The following is a 17485-nucleotide window of genomic DNA, read 5'->3' on the forward strand; positions in this document are numbered from 1 at the left end:
CATGAATATCCATAGTTTGGATGTTTGCAGCCGTCATACCGCTTTTTTCTTTTCCTTTTCTATTTTCTACACTAATAAAGTGTGATGAGTGAAAACTTTTAGTTAGCTTTTTCTCAACATCCTAAGCACCTACCTACACCTTAAAAAGCCCTTTAAGAAACAAATTCCACCACTCAGCAGCCTGACTGAGCTGGCGTATGTATTGTTAGTTTTTATTACCAGCTACATCCATAAACTGTAATAGCTGCAGGTAGTATTTTTGTTTTCCAGACTCTTTAGAAGTGAATAGTTACCATGGCAACAACAATAACAACAAAAAGCTGAAGCCATTATATATAACCCAAACTATATTTCCTAGCTTAGTCAAGCAGTTTATATTTCATTAACTTCACTATGTTGTTTCCAATGAAAAGTGTCTCTGCTGTGTAAGACCTTGAGTCAGTGTGAGTGCTGAACCCCTCCAACCTCCCGATGGGGATTTGTAAATGCATAAAATATTAATTAGACATATTGGGTGCCAATTATTATAGATGAGATCAAACACAATAAAACTGAAATATTTGAAAAGGGTTGTGAGATATTCAATATTGTCATGTTAATATATCAAGGATGCACTGTCACAATACTTAATACTGCAGTGCATTGTCCGATAGACTGTGATTTAATCTGGTTTTTTTTTTACCATATTCTTTTTTACTATACACAGCTATTTTTAATTCTGTTTTATGTTGGCATCTTAAATTTGAGAAATTTAACCTTCTTATGTAAGCATTTGAATGTATGCTTATTTTACTTCAGTGGGATTATTTTCGATTTCACATTAGATTTCACTTTGTTATTGAGCTGTATAATAATCAACTGAACTGCTTTGTTTTTGGTTGTGTTTAAATTCATTTTTTAACTGCTATAAAAACAGTGAGCCATGATATTTACCTGGTGATTCTATTGAAAATGTTTACAAAGGCAGCAACCCTGTTAGTCAGCTCCCTCTGTCAGCATCCATCTGTCAAAGTACTTTAAGCCTTCCTAGCTGAGTTATTGGAAAACAGGCTGTAAACCTTTTTAATTCTGCTACAATACTGGACATTTTAATATGGGAATCTATAAGAATCGGCTTAGTTTGGGGGCCAGCCTCAAGTGGACATTAGAGGAACTGCAGTTTTCCATGCTGGCTTCATTTTGCTTCCAGAGAGAAAAGAACACAGGGTGAAAATTTTCAGGTGAAGATAAAAAATACAAGCACTAGTTGTCCATGACAGGGTGTTGTGTGTGTGCGGTCTACCTCTGCTTGTATCACTTCATGTTGGCACTGTGAGTACAATAGTTCATTTTTATGTCATGTGGTCCACAGTGCATTTCATGAAGGTCAGGGCACTGAAAACAGAGGACTGAGTCTCAGTGGGCAGCCCTAATGGAAACAAACTCCATTAGGAACCCCCTCCCCTCACCCTCTTTTCTAAGGCCTTGAGAGAAGCCTTTATGCGTTTTTAGTGGTGAATGTGAATCCTGGTCTACAAACGTTCGAGCCCTGGTTCTGGTTTGGCAGCTCAAAGGTCTCAGCTGCAGTGCCTGCAGCTCTTTGTGATTGTGAAACGGGCCAGCGGTGATGTCACAGTCGCCATGCAACAGATTTAATCTAATCCCCTTTCCCCAGATTAGAAAGAAAAATCACTAGAAGGTCTTTTGTCTAAATTACACACCATGTGAGCATTTGTTTAACCTCCATCTTCTATAGCAGGTTTACCATATGCTGTGACGCTCCACCCTGGACTAACTTTTGACCTGTTTTGTAGGCTATACTGCTCACGGCTGACATAGAAATACAGTGCGAAGCTGCGGAATGACGAGTGAATAAATTATTCATTTTGCAGGATTTCAGCCATAAACATTCTCCCTTCAAACCAAGCACATTTCAGATGGAGAATCATAATTATTCATTTTGCTTAACTGAGGCATTGCGAGAAGTGAGGAACTGCACCAACGTGGACAAGTCATTTTAACCAGGCTGAGCTTCTTAATTGGAAGATATCCAAAGACTGTTTAGGGTGTAAACGACACCAAACTCTAACTAAAACCAACAGGCTAACTGATAGTTAACTAATAGCAGTGTAATAGAGACAACAATTACTGTAGGTTTGACTGGATGACTTTGTGCACTTGGAGAACTTGCATAATTCATTTGGATTGTTTGGCACAGGAGGCAAAGTGACAAACACAAGCTGGATTTTATCCCAAGAAAAAAACAAATAAATAAAATAAAGCACCTATAATGTGGAGAGCTGAGGGTTTACATCAAATATGTGGTAAATGAAAATAATCACAAAGGTGTACATGGCACAGCAGCAGAGGTTTTCTTAACGTGCTAGCAACCTCTCCAGAGTGTGTGTTTTACGAAGATGGTGGAAGAATGATACTTTCAGATAGGAATAATGTTTTCCTGGTACATGACATCAAGCCTCTTATTAGCCTCTATTTTTGCCAGTTTGTTGTAATAAAGTCAAGTAAGGTCCATTGACAAAAACTCCTGTTGATGGACTCTCCAAAACTAATGTTTTCATCTGTATTCTTAGATTGGCCAAGAGAGGTGCTAACGCAGCTGGGCTAATCTCCTTCATAAGCATATAAGTCTAAAGGAGGCATGGCATTTCTTGTCATTTAGCTATTAATTTTTTACTAGATTTTCCTTGCAAGACTTTACAGAATGGTCTGAAAAAGAGAGTTCTCTGGGGGAAATCCTTGTTGAAATGGACAACAGCAAATAAACCACTAACTATTATACTGGGCCTCATGTCCATCCCTTTATCTCCACATTGTTCTTGTCTTCTGATGGCTGCTTCCAGCAGGATAACACACTGTGTCACAAAGCTCAAATCATCTCAAAAAGGTTTCTTGAACATGACAATGAGTTCGCTGTACTCAAATGGCCTCCACAGTCACCAGATCTTAAGCCAATAGAGCACCCTTGGCATGCGATGTAATGAGATATTCATTTTGGATGTGCAGCTGCTTTGGTGGTAAAAGGGGGTCCAGTGTATGTCTACAGTATTTAACCAGTAGTTTATGAATTAATTAAATTCGCTTCATTGTGAGCCAGTAAAACTATATAATCTCACATGGCCCTGTCACACCACTTTAACGTTAGCGTTGAGATGGACACCTGTACTGGAGTACCAGGGGACCAGCATCAATATTTAGTCTCTACCTTGTAATCTGAAGTTTTGGGCTCAGCACATAGCTTTAATCTATTACAAATATTTTCATCAGTACTGGACAGAAGTGTTTAAATTTTGCAAAATCGAGCCAAATGATCCTCAGCTGGTCTTGATCGACTCATGAAAGTTTGGCTGTGACAGACAGCTCGATGTGATCTTCACAACTGTGTCAAACAACTCCAATATGTTTCAGCAATAAAAAGAAGATACACCTGCACTCTGTGTTTGTGTCTGTGCATGTGTGTGGTATTGGACTCATTCTGTCACATCTAATGTGTGTCACTCTGCCATTAAACTTCAGTCTCATTCGATCTGAATAATACATATCCCCCATTCTCTTCAACAACCATCTGTCTGCTTGTTCGACACTCAAAACTGACATACAAAACCTAACAAAACACGCACACACACGTTATTCCAGTGCACAAATGCAAACCAGCATGCAACATGGACACACAGATGTGTTTAAATTATCTCAGTGGTCTGATCTATTTTAGTCTCTAAATAATGGCACATTACAGCTGAAGATAGAAATGACCAGTGCTGGGCAAGTTACTTTGAAAAGGTAATTCATTATAGTTACTAGTTACTTCTTCAAAAAAGTAACTGAGTTAGTAACTGAGTTACAAGATTCTAAAAGTAATTAATTACTTGAAAAGTAACTATTGCGTTACTTTAAAAAAGAAGTTTAACATTTTTTCCAGGGTATTATTGGCCATTTTTAACTACTTTTGATGTTTCCTCTATATTTCACCTTTAAAAACTATTTACTTTGTCTTGTTTGGTATCATTCTTTTCAGCACAACCTCACATGTCTGAATTTACAGTTATGTTTTCATTTTGACATACTGTATTAACACAATTGATCTATAATCAGACAAAAAAACGTAAAATCAGAGTAGAAAATGGATATATTTTTTTACTGTAACAACCACAAACATGTTTAATGAATCATGTTCATAACTTTAAATGCAAATATAAATTGTCAATTTTAAAATCATAAGTTTTGCAAACGAAGTTATTTGCATCCATTTACCCTTGACCTTTTATTTAAATAACCATTTGAAACTATTTGCATAACAATCAGCTGTTCTGCATTCAATAAGATGCCACACAAATTATTTGTGCCACTCCAAATATTTCTGTCCACTATAAAGGAGAACATCACAGCCTGATACCTGCAGGTCTGACAGCAGCAGGTGCATCACTCCTGTTCTCTACCTGGAGACAGCAGTCACCTCATTGTTCTTACACACAACACAAAACTATCCACAACACTACACACTAACTACACAAGACAACACATTATCTACACACTCCAAACACGCTAAACATCACAAATCTCTCACATCTCAAAACTCGCTCTCTCTCTTTTTCTGCTGTCTCTCTCTCTCTCTCTCTCTCTCTCTCACTCCTAAAACTCCCCCCTCTTCCTAAACATCCAAATGTCATGTTGTCATATCATTTTTGATTGGTTAACATGGTGCATTTTCCCACCAACACGAAAGGGGTGTTTTTTTTTTTTGTTTTAGGGTATTTTTTTGGTCATAAGCAGAGAGTGCTTGCTAGCGCTGTCCTTAGACAGTAAACGTGACAAAACTAATCAGGACAAAACGCTGCATATATATTGTTTATCATGACTCTGGTTTTATGTGGCCTATCAACACAATTTAAAAACTGGTATATATCACCTTGTTGCTTTGTCATCTTGAAGGAGTCATGTGATTGGCTTACCACGACTACTTTATTCTTCCTCAGTCAAACAGCAGCACTCATGCGATTGTTTTGCCCCCCTAGCTGCAAAAAAGTGCCAAAAAGTGATTGTCTGCTAGAAAGTGATTGCTGTCCGCGGGAGCGCGCGCAGCTGCTTAAAGCTGTAGCGCCCAGATTACTTACGTAGACAGCTACTTCTGTACAACTGATGCAGTAAGGTGCAGTAAGCTGAAGACAGCTTCAACCGTCTGGTTGTTGAAAAATAGTAACGCAACCACATGGCATTTTCTTGTTAGTACCGGTAACGACGTTGTAACAATAGAAGTAGTAATTAGTTAGATTACTCGTTACTGAAAAAGTTAACGCCGTTTGTAACGCCGTTACTTGTTATTCCCATCACTGGAAATGACAGCTCTCACAGAAGACTGACTGGTCTACATGGAATAAAAATATCATTAAAAAAATGTATGCAGTAATACCAGACTACACTCTAGCAATTCAACAGCTTTAACAAAAAAAAATCTTCATTTACTGCAAAATGTAGACAATTTCTAGTAATAAATAAGCCATCCAAGGCTGAACACATCTGTTGCCTCTGACATGTTTTTGTAGGTGACTGCATACCCACAATATTCTTCTGGGAACCAGTTTTTTTGTGAATACAGTTCAGTTTTGAGGGCTTTAACACTTTGTTTTTGTTCCTGCATGTTCCTGCCAATGATAAAGAAGTGAAGAGAAATGGAATTCCCATTATTATTAGTAGAGATGGACCGATCCGATATTACGTATCGGTATCGGTCCGATACTGACCCAAATTACTGGATCGGATATCGGCGAGAAATAAAAAATGTAATCCGATCCATTAAATATCAAAAAAGCACCTCACAAAACTTGCTACACCACATGATAGAGCGGCTGTGTGTATTTGTAGCCTCGCTAGCAAACCGGCATTTCATCTCTTTTTTTTTTTCCTACGTAGCTGACGCTGGTAACTGTGCAGGGGCGGATCTAGCAAAGTTTAGTCAGGGGGGCCGATAGGGCATGAACAGGGAAAAGGGGGCACAAAGACATACTTTTCTTTCTTATTCTCATTTAAAATGTCTAGCTTTTAATAAATAATTATCTGAATCTTACACCCAAAGTTTTAATCTGATGTAAAATATATAGAAGTCCATTACTGTATATAGTGACTGTTAAGTCTAATATACCCTAGTAAGCTATAGTACTTTTTCCTTTGGGAAAGTACCATCTGTGCAGTCTGCAATTCTGTTGAAGAAAGATGTTGAATCTATTTAATTATTCTTGAAAAATAATTTATTTCTGTGCATTTCCCCCCCTGCATCAAATTAAATTTGATTACATCGATTAAGCATCATGAGGTGGAGGGTGGTTCCCTATTTTTTTTTTGCTGGGAGTTTGCAACCCTATTAGTTAGGTTGCTTAATATTTCTGTTAAGTACTCTTTAAAATACCAGAATAGGGAGGATGGAGCAGGTTTAAGTTTATTAGATTGATCAGTGTTGCTGAACTATGAAATATTTTGGGCGCAGTGTATTTTTTACATACAGGTATAACAGAATAGCTTTAGTGTTGTTATTTATTTCAATTTGAGTATAAACTTATACAAAATGCAGCAAGATATTAAAAAAACGTTTTATTGATTAAAAAATACACTATATCGGATTCATATCGGTATCGGCAGATATCCAAATTTATGATATCGGTATCGGACATAAAAAAGTGGTATCGTGCCATCTCTAATTATTAGTGAATTTCTAGTAAAGATGATAACACAGTTTTTATGGTCATACAAAACAATTAAATACCAAATCATGCTCCAAAATGTTGATATAATTTTAAAGAAGCATATTTAACTACGATATCTGACGGTCTGTTAACATACAGATAGTATGCTAATCTTAAAATGACTCTTCAGTACAGAAATGAAGCCCAACAATCATGTTTTACAGTCCCGTGGTCTCAGCCTCAGGTACTCAACAAATCAAACAAAGCTCATGTGAAAACAAACAAACAAATGAACAAAATATGTTCTCCTTCATTTCTGTCAAACAAAGCTAAATGAAACGTTTCCAGCTGTTAGTATCATGGTTGCTAGGCAACCTGGGCAACGTGACGGAGGCTAGACCGTCCCATTTCAGAAGCCTCGCACTTCCGGCCTTAGCGGTCTTTGAATACGCGGCCCTTGTGGACTGTTAAGGCTGCGTACTTTAAGAAGGCTGCAGACCCTGAATTGGGATACAGCCATTATGAATGGTGATGCTGTGGCAAACAATGCCTCTTCAGAACCCCTAACTAGGTTTACTAACCTGTTGTGCAAACCACCCATTATCCTTGAGGCCTGGCACATTTGCATTTGCTCACTCCAAGTCAGGCCAAACCTCTGTGTTACAACTTTCAGAAATGCCTGCCGTATCTATACAAAATATCCCACACATTGACTGACCTGCAAATATAAAAGACACACATTCACACCTCATTGCCATATTACATATGATATTTATATAAACCCATTTAGAGTGAGGTTCATGGAAATTTACCATTCTCTATTTGTTTATCTTCTGACAACGTAAGATTACAAGTGTGCTCCAAAGCTTCCTTTGCCTGTTAGACGTGGGAATGCTGCAGACCATCAGAGAGTGCACGGTACATCAAGCCCGCAGAACAGAGCCGGACTGGAATTTGTCAGTTCATGAACTGATGGCATTCATTTCAATCCTGTTTGTAAGAGCAATGTGTCCTGTTGGTGCCATTGTGGATTGCTGGTGTCGAGACAAACGCCGGTCTCTGCGATTCTTTTGGTCCTGGTAGAGATCACGCTGAGATGTTTCCATGTTTTACACAATCCTTTTATTACCCATTATTCTTACAGATGCATCTGGAGATCAGCACACTGCATTCCTATGCAGTCCTATGCTAAAGGCTGATCTAAAGAACTCCACACAACAGTTACAGTTATAACCTCTGGTCTCCTCCCCCCTACAGTAAACACCCCCACAATGGAAATACACTAGTACAGTGGCCAAGGGTGCTGACACCCTGACCCCCATCTCCTTTTATGGTAGTGCCCATTTGCCCTTTGTCTGCCCCTCACCCTCAGTAACTCTTGCTTCATGCCCTGGGGGTGAGGGTTGGTCCTCCTGCCCTGCACCTCAGTTCTTTGTTCCCATCCAAGGCCTATTTTCTATTTTGTATACTTACACCCATTACCACAATATTATAATGTTGCAAGCAATCACAAACTACATTCTCTTTAACTCTGATCTATATCAAGGAATCTATTCTCAACAATCCCCCTTTTGATCTCTCCAATGAGAGATCACATCACACCTCTCCTTCATCCTAGGGCATAACTGGTTTCCTAAACCTGACCAGACCTGATGTGAATGCTTTCCTCACTTCCTGAGATAAACTCTGTTTAACTGCTTGAGAAGGGTGGTGTGAAGTAGATAGCCTTCAACATCTATTCCCTCAGTCTTCTTTTTCCAGCGTGGGGTGAGTCTCTGCGTTCTTCCATCTCTTCTTTCTTCAGTCACAGGGGTAGACTACCCTGAGACCTTGCCACAGACCAGGGGATTATTCTGCCCCTGTGGTTGAGGTCTGGGTGTTCTCTGACTCGTCTGAGTCAGGGCTCGATTCCCCCTTTGGTGCTCAAGTTGCTCCTTGCTCCTCAGCTACTGCACACTGGCTCCAGTGCTACCCGGCTTCGCCTTTGCCCTTCAGTCGAACAGCGTGCGATGTCCTGTCCACCAACTCGATTGGTCCTGTCCACCTCGGCTCCAACCACTTTCTTTTGATCACTTTCAGACGTACCCACCAGGCGTCCGACAGTGTGCTTCTTGCAGCAAGCTGTGCTCTCTCTCTCTTGCTCGCTCTTGAAGCCTTCTCTCCAGTTCTCAGTCTGCATCTTATGGGTGATCTCCTTCAGTCAGTTTGGTTACTGAACCTGTAATTAAAAATTAAAACTACCCCGGCAAACCCCTTTTGCCACATGGTCCTTGCCATGTGTCAATTCAAAACAATTAGAGATGCACAATAAAGTTGCCCATTCTCTCTTAAAAATTCCAGGGCTTCTCCCATAGAGTAGCTCTGCTCCAGGCCTGTAAACCTGTGTTTAAAAAATTGGCCAGTGGTGTTTCCTGTGGCAAATCATGTGATTAAATCATATGATTAACCCTCTGCTGTAGAAAAGTGGTGTAGATGTTAGCCCAGTGCATCTTGTATGCACACTTTCTCACAGTGACCTCTGCACTGTAAACAATACAAGGTCATGAATAACACACCGCTGTTAAATTCACAGACACAGAAAGTGGCAATTAAAAGGTTAAGTCAGCACGGCCCAAAAGCCCATGCAACCTGCTGCTGTCATCTTTCTTCTCCTGTAAAAAGAAACATACATACATACATCCACCCTTTTGTCTCTCTGGGTGGAGGTGCAATCTTGCATATTGGTGTCAAGTCAGTCAAGTTTTTGTCAGTCCAGTCAGTCCCCGTGTTTATTGCTGATAGCAGAACCTCTTGTGTCGCATTAAGTTTCTACTGCCAGCAATATGACGACATTTCAAAAAGAACAAAAAAAGAATTTTAGAATGGATTACCTCGCGAAATCCTTTTAGGCAGGGACTCATTATCTGATTGCGTCCCAAATAAGTGACTTTCTCCAGAGCCCATTGTAAAGTGGAGAAGCTCAGTTTGCGATAATTTTCAAGCAAAAATTTAGTATAGCGCTTTCAGATCCAATCGTGCAGGCCTGCTTGAAAGAGAGAAAATTGTCAAACACAACTTTCAGCGCACTGTTAAAAAATCAAAATACCAGAATAACCAAATATATAAAATCGTAGTCTTAGGACTTGTCCCAGAATATTCCTTCTCTAAAAAATAAAACACACCAAATCTAATTGGCAGGTTCAACTTGGTAACAAAAGAAAAATGCATCAGCCAATTAAATCCCCCCAACTTTTCCTGTTCATGCATTTTGTACTTATGTATGTCATTTTATTTACCTTCCCCCGTTTTTCTGAAACAAAACTTATTTTGCTCCACCTTCTTGTTTCAGAAACACCTAAATAAAATAAAAAAAAATCTCAATCATAGTCAGGCACAGCTAAATCCTAATGCTTGCGAGTTACCATTGGCAACCACACTGTGTTTTGTTAACCCCTTCTACAGGTACCCTCTTGTGATGTGTGCACTTCCTGTATGATTTTGTGCTACCCCAGTACATGTTGTGTGCATGTGAGGTGTTGCCTTTCCATTTTGTCCAGCAGTGCACTTGCATACCTCAGTACTTGTCTTCCTCCCCCTTTTGTGGTGGTCTGGACACTTTTTCAATTCTTCACTTCAAGGCAGTCGTTTGTCTCCCTGGATTCCTTAACCCAATTTGATTCCCCAAACTAAAACAACAGCATTCCTCTGTGTCCTCACCTGCTCCTTCTTTCACTGTGGTCTCTTCTTCCCCACCAGTCCAATGGCAGTTCTTCTTTTCAGCTTTGTCCTGTGTATTCTCCCACTGTCTCTTTCATTGCCATTTTGCTCCAAACATGGCAAACGTCAAACTCAGAAAGTCTCCTCAAAAGTCCTTCACCCACAGTGAAGTTGCAGCTTGCTGGAACCGCATCTCTCCATCCATCCAGTCGTGATGATGGATCTTCTCTTTCTTTCTCTGATGTCGTTTACCCATAGCGCTGCTGGACCTCCATGCTCAGGACTCTGCTGTTGTCTCTTGGACTGCTGTCCACTGTTAATGTTAACTGCACTCCGTGTCTTCAAGAAGAGAGTAGCTTCCTTGGAGCTTGCTTTTTCAGGATGAGGAAGGAAAGCTGCAAAACAATTCAGCCAAAACTCGGGCTGGGTGTTTCAAATGATCTTTACCTATAATTTTCTTCCAACTGCTGCTCGTGGAGAATTGATCCAGGTCCATTTCCCCACCTGCAAGTGACACACTGAGACAACTTGATCATTCACTGTCCTGGTCCGGAGTCTGTGGACTCCATGTTTATGTTTAAGTTTATTAACATTCTGTGGTTTTGTTTATTTTGGGTTGTTTCTAATTATCCCTAGTGTTTTGTGTCCTCTGTGCCCTCCGGTTCCACATTCCTATGTTCTGTCTCCCCAGTCTGTGTTAAATTTGCATCTGTGTTAGAGTTCAGTTGGTGTGTTTCCTGTTTTATTTTGAAGGTCTTTTCAGTGTTTCTACTTTCACCTCCCCTTGTGTTGTAATGTCCAATTAATTCCAGCCGTGTCTCTCTCCTGTCTTAAAAACCCAGAAAGTAAGATTTTAGTTGTTCTTGACTGAGAAAAAGAAAACCCTCTTCTTATTATTACTACTTATTTTCATCAACCACACTCCTATTCTGTTTTTCTTTTGTGTCCACTAAGGGCAGCTGGTGACCTGCAGTATCACCCGCTCCCCTCAGTTGGAGACAGTTCCCTCTCACAATTCCACACTTTTTTTTGTTTTTGTTATTTTTTCTTTTTCATTTTTACCTTCTTTTTTTTTTTTTTTTTTTTTTTTACCCCATTGTTTTACACCCGCACATCAACCTCTTAATCCACTTCTCCAACCTCTCTTTTCCTTTCTCCCCAACTGCTCTCATCTAGTTCTTGATCAAATTCTCTATATTATTACTATTTTGTCTTGTCAATAATCCCCTGTAATCCGCTCTGTCTCCCCTTTTGTCCCTCAAAGGAACACACACACACACACACACACACACACACCTCTATTTTGCTCCTCACCTCCATTTTGCCCCCCAGGGCACTTACACACACCTCCTCCATTTTGGTCATCAGGTAGTTTAAACACACACCTACACAACTTTCCTTTGTCCTCAAAGGAGCACCCCCACACACACACCTTTTGTTCTTCAGATTCAGCCACATGCTACTCTCTGCACAATCACACTTCAAACCTAAGTTTTCTTAAAACACAAGCTCACAACAAAGTAGAATTTAGGGAGGAATATTTAACCAATCTTCTCCCTCGGCCTCAAACCGTTTTAGTAGAATTTAGGGAGGAATTTTAACCAATCTACTCCCTCGGCCTCAAACCGTTTTAGTAGAATTTAGGGAGGAATTTTAACCAATCTACTCCCTCGGCCTCAAACCGTTTTAGTAGAATTTAGGGAGGAATTTTTAGCCAATCTACTCCCTCGGCCTCAAACCGTTTTAGTAGAATTTGGGGGTCCTGAACTTCCCAGGCCTCAAACCTAGCTCCAGAAACGCCGTCTGGGCCTATGAATTCGTCAACTCATAGGAGGGGCAGCCACATCCAAGGACAATAGAATTTAGAAAGTCCTGCTTTCTGGGCCTCAAACCCTCACTTTTAGAGAAACCAGCTCTGTTCTACACACATCTCTTATCAAAATTTACGGACTTCTGCGTTCAGGACACTTTTGGGTGAAATTTAGCTTAATTCCAATATGCAGATTCGATTAAACAGGTTCTGCTTACCTTGTTTTTTGCTGGCAATACCCTCAGTGTCCATTCCGCTTCAGCCAAGGTCCAAATGGAGATCAACTACCAAGATCCGGGTCACGGCACCAAATTGTCGAGACAACGCCAGTCTCTGCGATTCTTTTGGTCCTGGTAGAGATCACGCTGAGATGTTTCCATGTTTTACACAATCCTTTTATTACCCATTATTCTTACAGATGCATCTGGAGATCAGCATACTGCATTCCTATGCAGTCCTATGCTAAAGGCTGATCTAAAGAACTCCACACAACAGTTACAGTTATAACCTCTGGTCTCCTCCCCCCTACAGTAAACACCCCCACAATGGAAATACACTAGTACAGTGGCCAAGGGTGCTGACACCCTGACCCCCATCTCCTTTTATGGTAGTGCCCATTTGCCCTTTGTCTGCCCCTCACCCTCAGTAACTCTTGCTTCATGCCCTGGGGGTGGGGGTTGGTCCTCCTGCCCTGCACCTCAGTTCTTTGTTCCCATCCAAGGCCTATTTTCTATTTTGTATCCTTACACCCATTACCACAATATTATAATGTTGCAAGCAATCACAACTATATTCTCTTTAACGTTGATGTACATTAAGGAATCTATTCTCAACACTGGTCAGAAGGATTTCTGGTGCCAGTAATCAAAGAGACAATGCCCCGAGATAGATTCATTTCAATTATGCAACACCTTCGATTTGATGACAGGGACACGCGGGCAGAACGGGTGAAAACAGACAAATTTGCGGCAATCTCCGACATCTGGACACGCTTCAACGAGAACTGTGCTAAGAGTTTCACTCCAGGAGAACACATGACCATAGATGAACAGCTGTTCCCTACCAAGGTCCGTTGTCCATTCACACAGTATATCGCAACCAAGCCAGACAAATTTGGGATCAAGTTCTGGATGGCCACGGATTTGGACACCAAATATGTCTGCAGTGCATCTCCTTACTTGGGAAAGGACCCCAGTCGTCAGAAGGGAGAGAGGCTGGCAGAGAACGTGGTCATGAAACTGATGGAGCCGTTTTTGGATGATGGGAGAAACGTCACAACGGACAATTTCTTTACTTCACTGTCACTGTCGCACAGACTGCTGCAGCGCAAAACAACGTTACTGGGCACGGTGAATAAAGTCCGTCGTGAACTTCCTCAACTTGCAAAAGTTACTGCAAAGCGAGAGGTATTCTCCACTTCAGTGCTTAGAAGTGGCGGTGTCTCCTTGACAATTTATGCATCTAAAAAAACAAGACTGTGTGTGTTCTAAGTTCCATGCACCAAGACGTGACGATCGGTGACGACAGAAAGAGGAAACCCAACACGATAACAGACTATAACCACATGAAGGTATGTGAATGTGTGTACAATTTTACACCAGTGCTACAATGTTTTCTGATGTGTGCTATACAGGCCTATAGAAAAAAACATATACTCATGACTCTCTCTCTCTGCTTTTACAGTGTGGTGTAGACGTGTTGGACCAAATGGCGTGGATGTATTCTGTAAGAGCAGCAACATGCAGGTGGCCAGTAGCAGTTTTCTACAATATGCTGGACCTGGCGGCGGTGAATGCCTACATTTTGTACAAGGCATGTACAGGGTGGACAGGCAAAAGAAGATTGTTTCTGAGTCTTCTAGCTCAGCAACTTCGTTGCCGATTCATGCAGCTCAAGGAAATATTAGCACAGAGGCAGGCTGCTGAAGCTGCTGCAGCTGCTGTGCCAGGGACTGTAAAGACAACGCAGTGCCAGGTGCAAGAGAGCTGCAACAGGAATCGCAGCAGGTTTACCTGTGCAACATGTCAGAAATTCACCTGTGCCAAATGCAGGGATGATGGACACTGGGTCTGCAAACGCTGTAAAGTTTGAAACACTTTGAAATAAAACAGACTTGTGTACCCATATATTGTGAATGTGTGTCTATTGTATGTAGATTGTAACACAGGGGTTTGGCCTGCCTTGGATCTGAGTAAACAAATGCCAATGTTGCACAAACACACACACACACACACACACACACATACACACACACACACACGCACAAAAGTGGACAGTGCAAGACAAAAGCAGCTAAATAAAAACTGTACAAAGAGCACGGTATAGAAAGTGCACTATACAAACAATCTGGAAACATAAATATGGACACGTGTATTCAAAAATATTGGTGTGTGTATACACACACAGACACACACATCTATATCTATATCTATATATATATGTAACGTGAGGGTTCACTAGATGGTCTGGAATCTCTCGGAATAATTAGAAACAGCAAGATGGAGACGGATAACTTTTTAGCAGCCTCTTTACTCTCAGCACACGGCAACAACAACCCACACTTCCTGTGTGCCGCCCTCATGAATACTTCACTGACCTCTCAGAAACCAGGAAATCTTATACTCAGATCAAAACAGGAAAACAACCAGGTAGATATAACACATACTAATTACTGGTTTGAACATGCATGTCTAAACATTCAAACGTGTAAACATGTAAATATCAAAACTTAAAACTTATTTAAATTTACTTCTACACTTTACATATATATAGATATATATATATAGATATGTGTGTGTGTTGTTGAGAATAGATTCCTTAATGTACATCAACGTTAAAGAGAATATAGTTGTGATTGCTTGCAACATTATAATATTGTGGTAATGAGTGTAAGATACAAAATAGAAAATAGGCCTGGGATGGGAACAAAGAACTGAGGTGCAGGGCAGAAGGACAATCAACCCCCACCCCCAGGGCATGAAGCAAGAGTTACTGAGGGTGAGGGGCAGACAAAGGGCAAACGGACACTACCTTAAAAGGAGGTGGGGGTCAGGGTGTCAGCACCCTTGGCCACTGTACTAGTGTATTTCCATTGTGGGGGTGTTTACTGTAGGGGGGAGGAGACCAGAGGTTATAACTGTAACTGTTGTGTGGAGTTCTTCAGATCAGCCTTTAGCATAGGACTGCATAGGAATGCAGTGTGCTGATCTCCAGATGCATCTGTAAGAATAATGGGTAATAAAAGGATTGTGTAAAACATGGAAACATCTCAGAGTGATCTCTACCAGGACCAAAAGAATCGCAGAGACCGGCGTTGTCTCAACAGTGTATAACTAGACTTTATGCATATTATGTAAGGTGTGGCTATATAAATATATGTACAACTCTGTGTATATGTGTTTATGGACAGGCATGCAATGTAGTAACAAGGATTGACAAGAACTACCATGGTGTATTGTACGCTGCAGGTAAGGAAGGAAAGTAGCCTTGCAGGGAAGGAAAGACCTGAATCTCTCATGGTTGGGGGTTAGGGGAGGGTGTCTTTGCACAACAAAAGCAGGAGAACAATGGAGCTGAAGACCTGTGAAAATCTCAGCGGGGTGCCAAGAGGTGTTAGGGTCGGGGGGGGGGGGGGGGGGGGGGGGGTTACGCAAATTTGCGCAGGTTAGTAAATCTAGTAGTAGGGACTTGCACCAGGGAAAAAAGGCTCAGTAATTCTAGTGCTAAGAAGGGTCTGGGTTTTAAATCATCTGGTCAGCTGAGGACTCATTAGAGATGTTGGAGAGGAAGTCCTTTCACTTTTTAGCTAAATTTAAACATCTTTTGTCTAGATTACACGTCGGTGACCTGAGAAAAATGCAGCAAGTTGGGGGTTTTTGCAGCAAGTTTATAATAGCAGGAATGCACTGACAGTTTTCTTGTTTAAAGAAGTTTCTGGCATTTATAGTACGATAATAGTATGCTTTTTAGTCCATTTTATGATAAAAGAATAAAAGAATTAAACTGCTACATAAAGTTTAAGATTTTAATTACTATGAATAGTCAATATTTTTCTACTTTCTACATTCATGTATTCACTGTCTGTTGTCAATCATGTTTTACACTGTGTAGTATTTCCTGGTAGGTGGCAGTAACGCGCCAACATTGTTTCTGCATTTGCATGTTGGTGATTTATTGCATGCACACAAACCTGTGCGCTGTTTAAATCATGTTTCATGGAACTACAGATTTGTAAGCCCTGGCATTTACTGAGCAACAGTCAGATAAATATCTGACTGTTCAGGAACAAGGAAAAGATGACACTCAAGGGGAACTTTATACTCATTTCCAGCATACACGAGGGACACCATTTTAAGGCTTAACTACTATTGGTGTGATGTAATCGGCAATGTTAAATCCCTCAACACAATCAGCAGTGATCTGATTGACAATAATCCCAAGTGAAAGTTGGATTTCCATCCATGCAATTGTGCTAAAAGCACCAGCATTAAAGTGATGGAGGTCTTAAATCCAGATAAAACTTAAAAACTATGACCTTGATATCATTTTTAAATGCTTTTGATTTTATTTTATCCTTCCCACAGGTTTTTATCCAGAACATGTTATTGTTCTTGGAAAGTTTATTTTTCAAGGAAAGAGAGCTGGTTTTAGTTTCACTAAAAAGGGATAAAAGACAAACAAAAACATATCTTCTAATGCAGGGATTATCAAGATGTTCCTATCAAATATATCCAAGTGAACAGTTCCATCAAATAACCCTTAGCTCTAGGTACCATCCACATAATGAAGACTACTAAAAAAATTACATTATAGGCATTTTCTAGGAGGTCAGATATTCCAGGAACCCCCAGGAACACTTTCAATACTATTTGAGTTTGGAATCCCATCAACTCCTGAGTCCCAAGGTGCCACAGATACTTCCAAAAGTCCTTAAAATGTTCCTAAGCAACAAGAGGCCATTTAGCGCCACCACAAAACTCAGTGGAAAAATGTCAAGTGATGAGTCCCATGAGCCCCCAAATTGAACATCAAGACCTCTAAATCTCAATCTAATTATTTGTATGCCTTTAACCCTATCAAGACCCCTATAGCCCACTGAAATCGACTTAAGGATGTTATGACCATCAAAATCCCCTTAAACATACCAAACCTTACCAAGAACCCCAGATAAGACAGAACCTTGACATAAAAAAGCCCATGAAACTTACTAATGAACACTGAATGCAACAGAAATCCTTCGATGAACTCTAACTCATATACCCCTGGAACCACCTGCTGGACCTTTGGGACTCCATGACTTGTCTCAAAG

This window comes from Neolamprologus brichardi, chromosome 23, assembly GCF_056152115.1.
Source record: "Neolamprologus brichardi isolate AB-2024 chromosome 23, ASM5615211v1, whole genome shotgun sequence".
NCBI lineage: Eukaryota > Metazoa > Chordata > Actinopteri > Cichliformes > Cichlidae > Neolamprologus > Neolamprologus brichardi.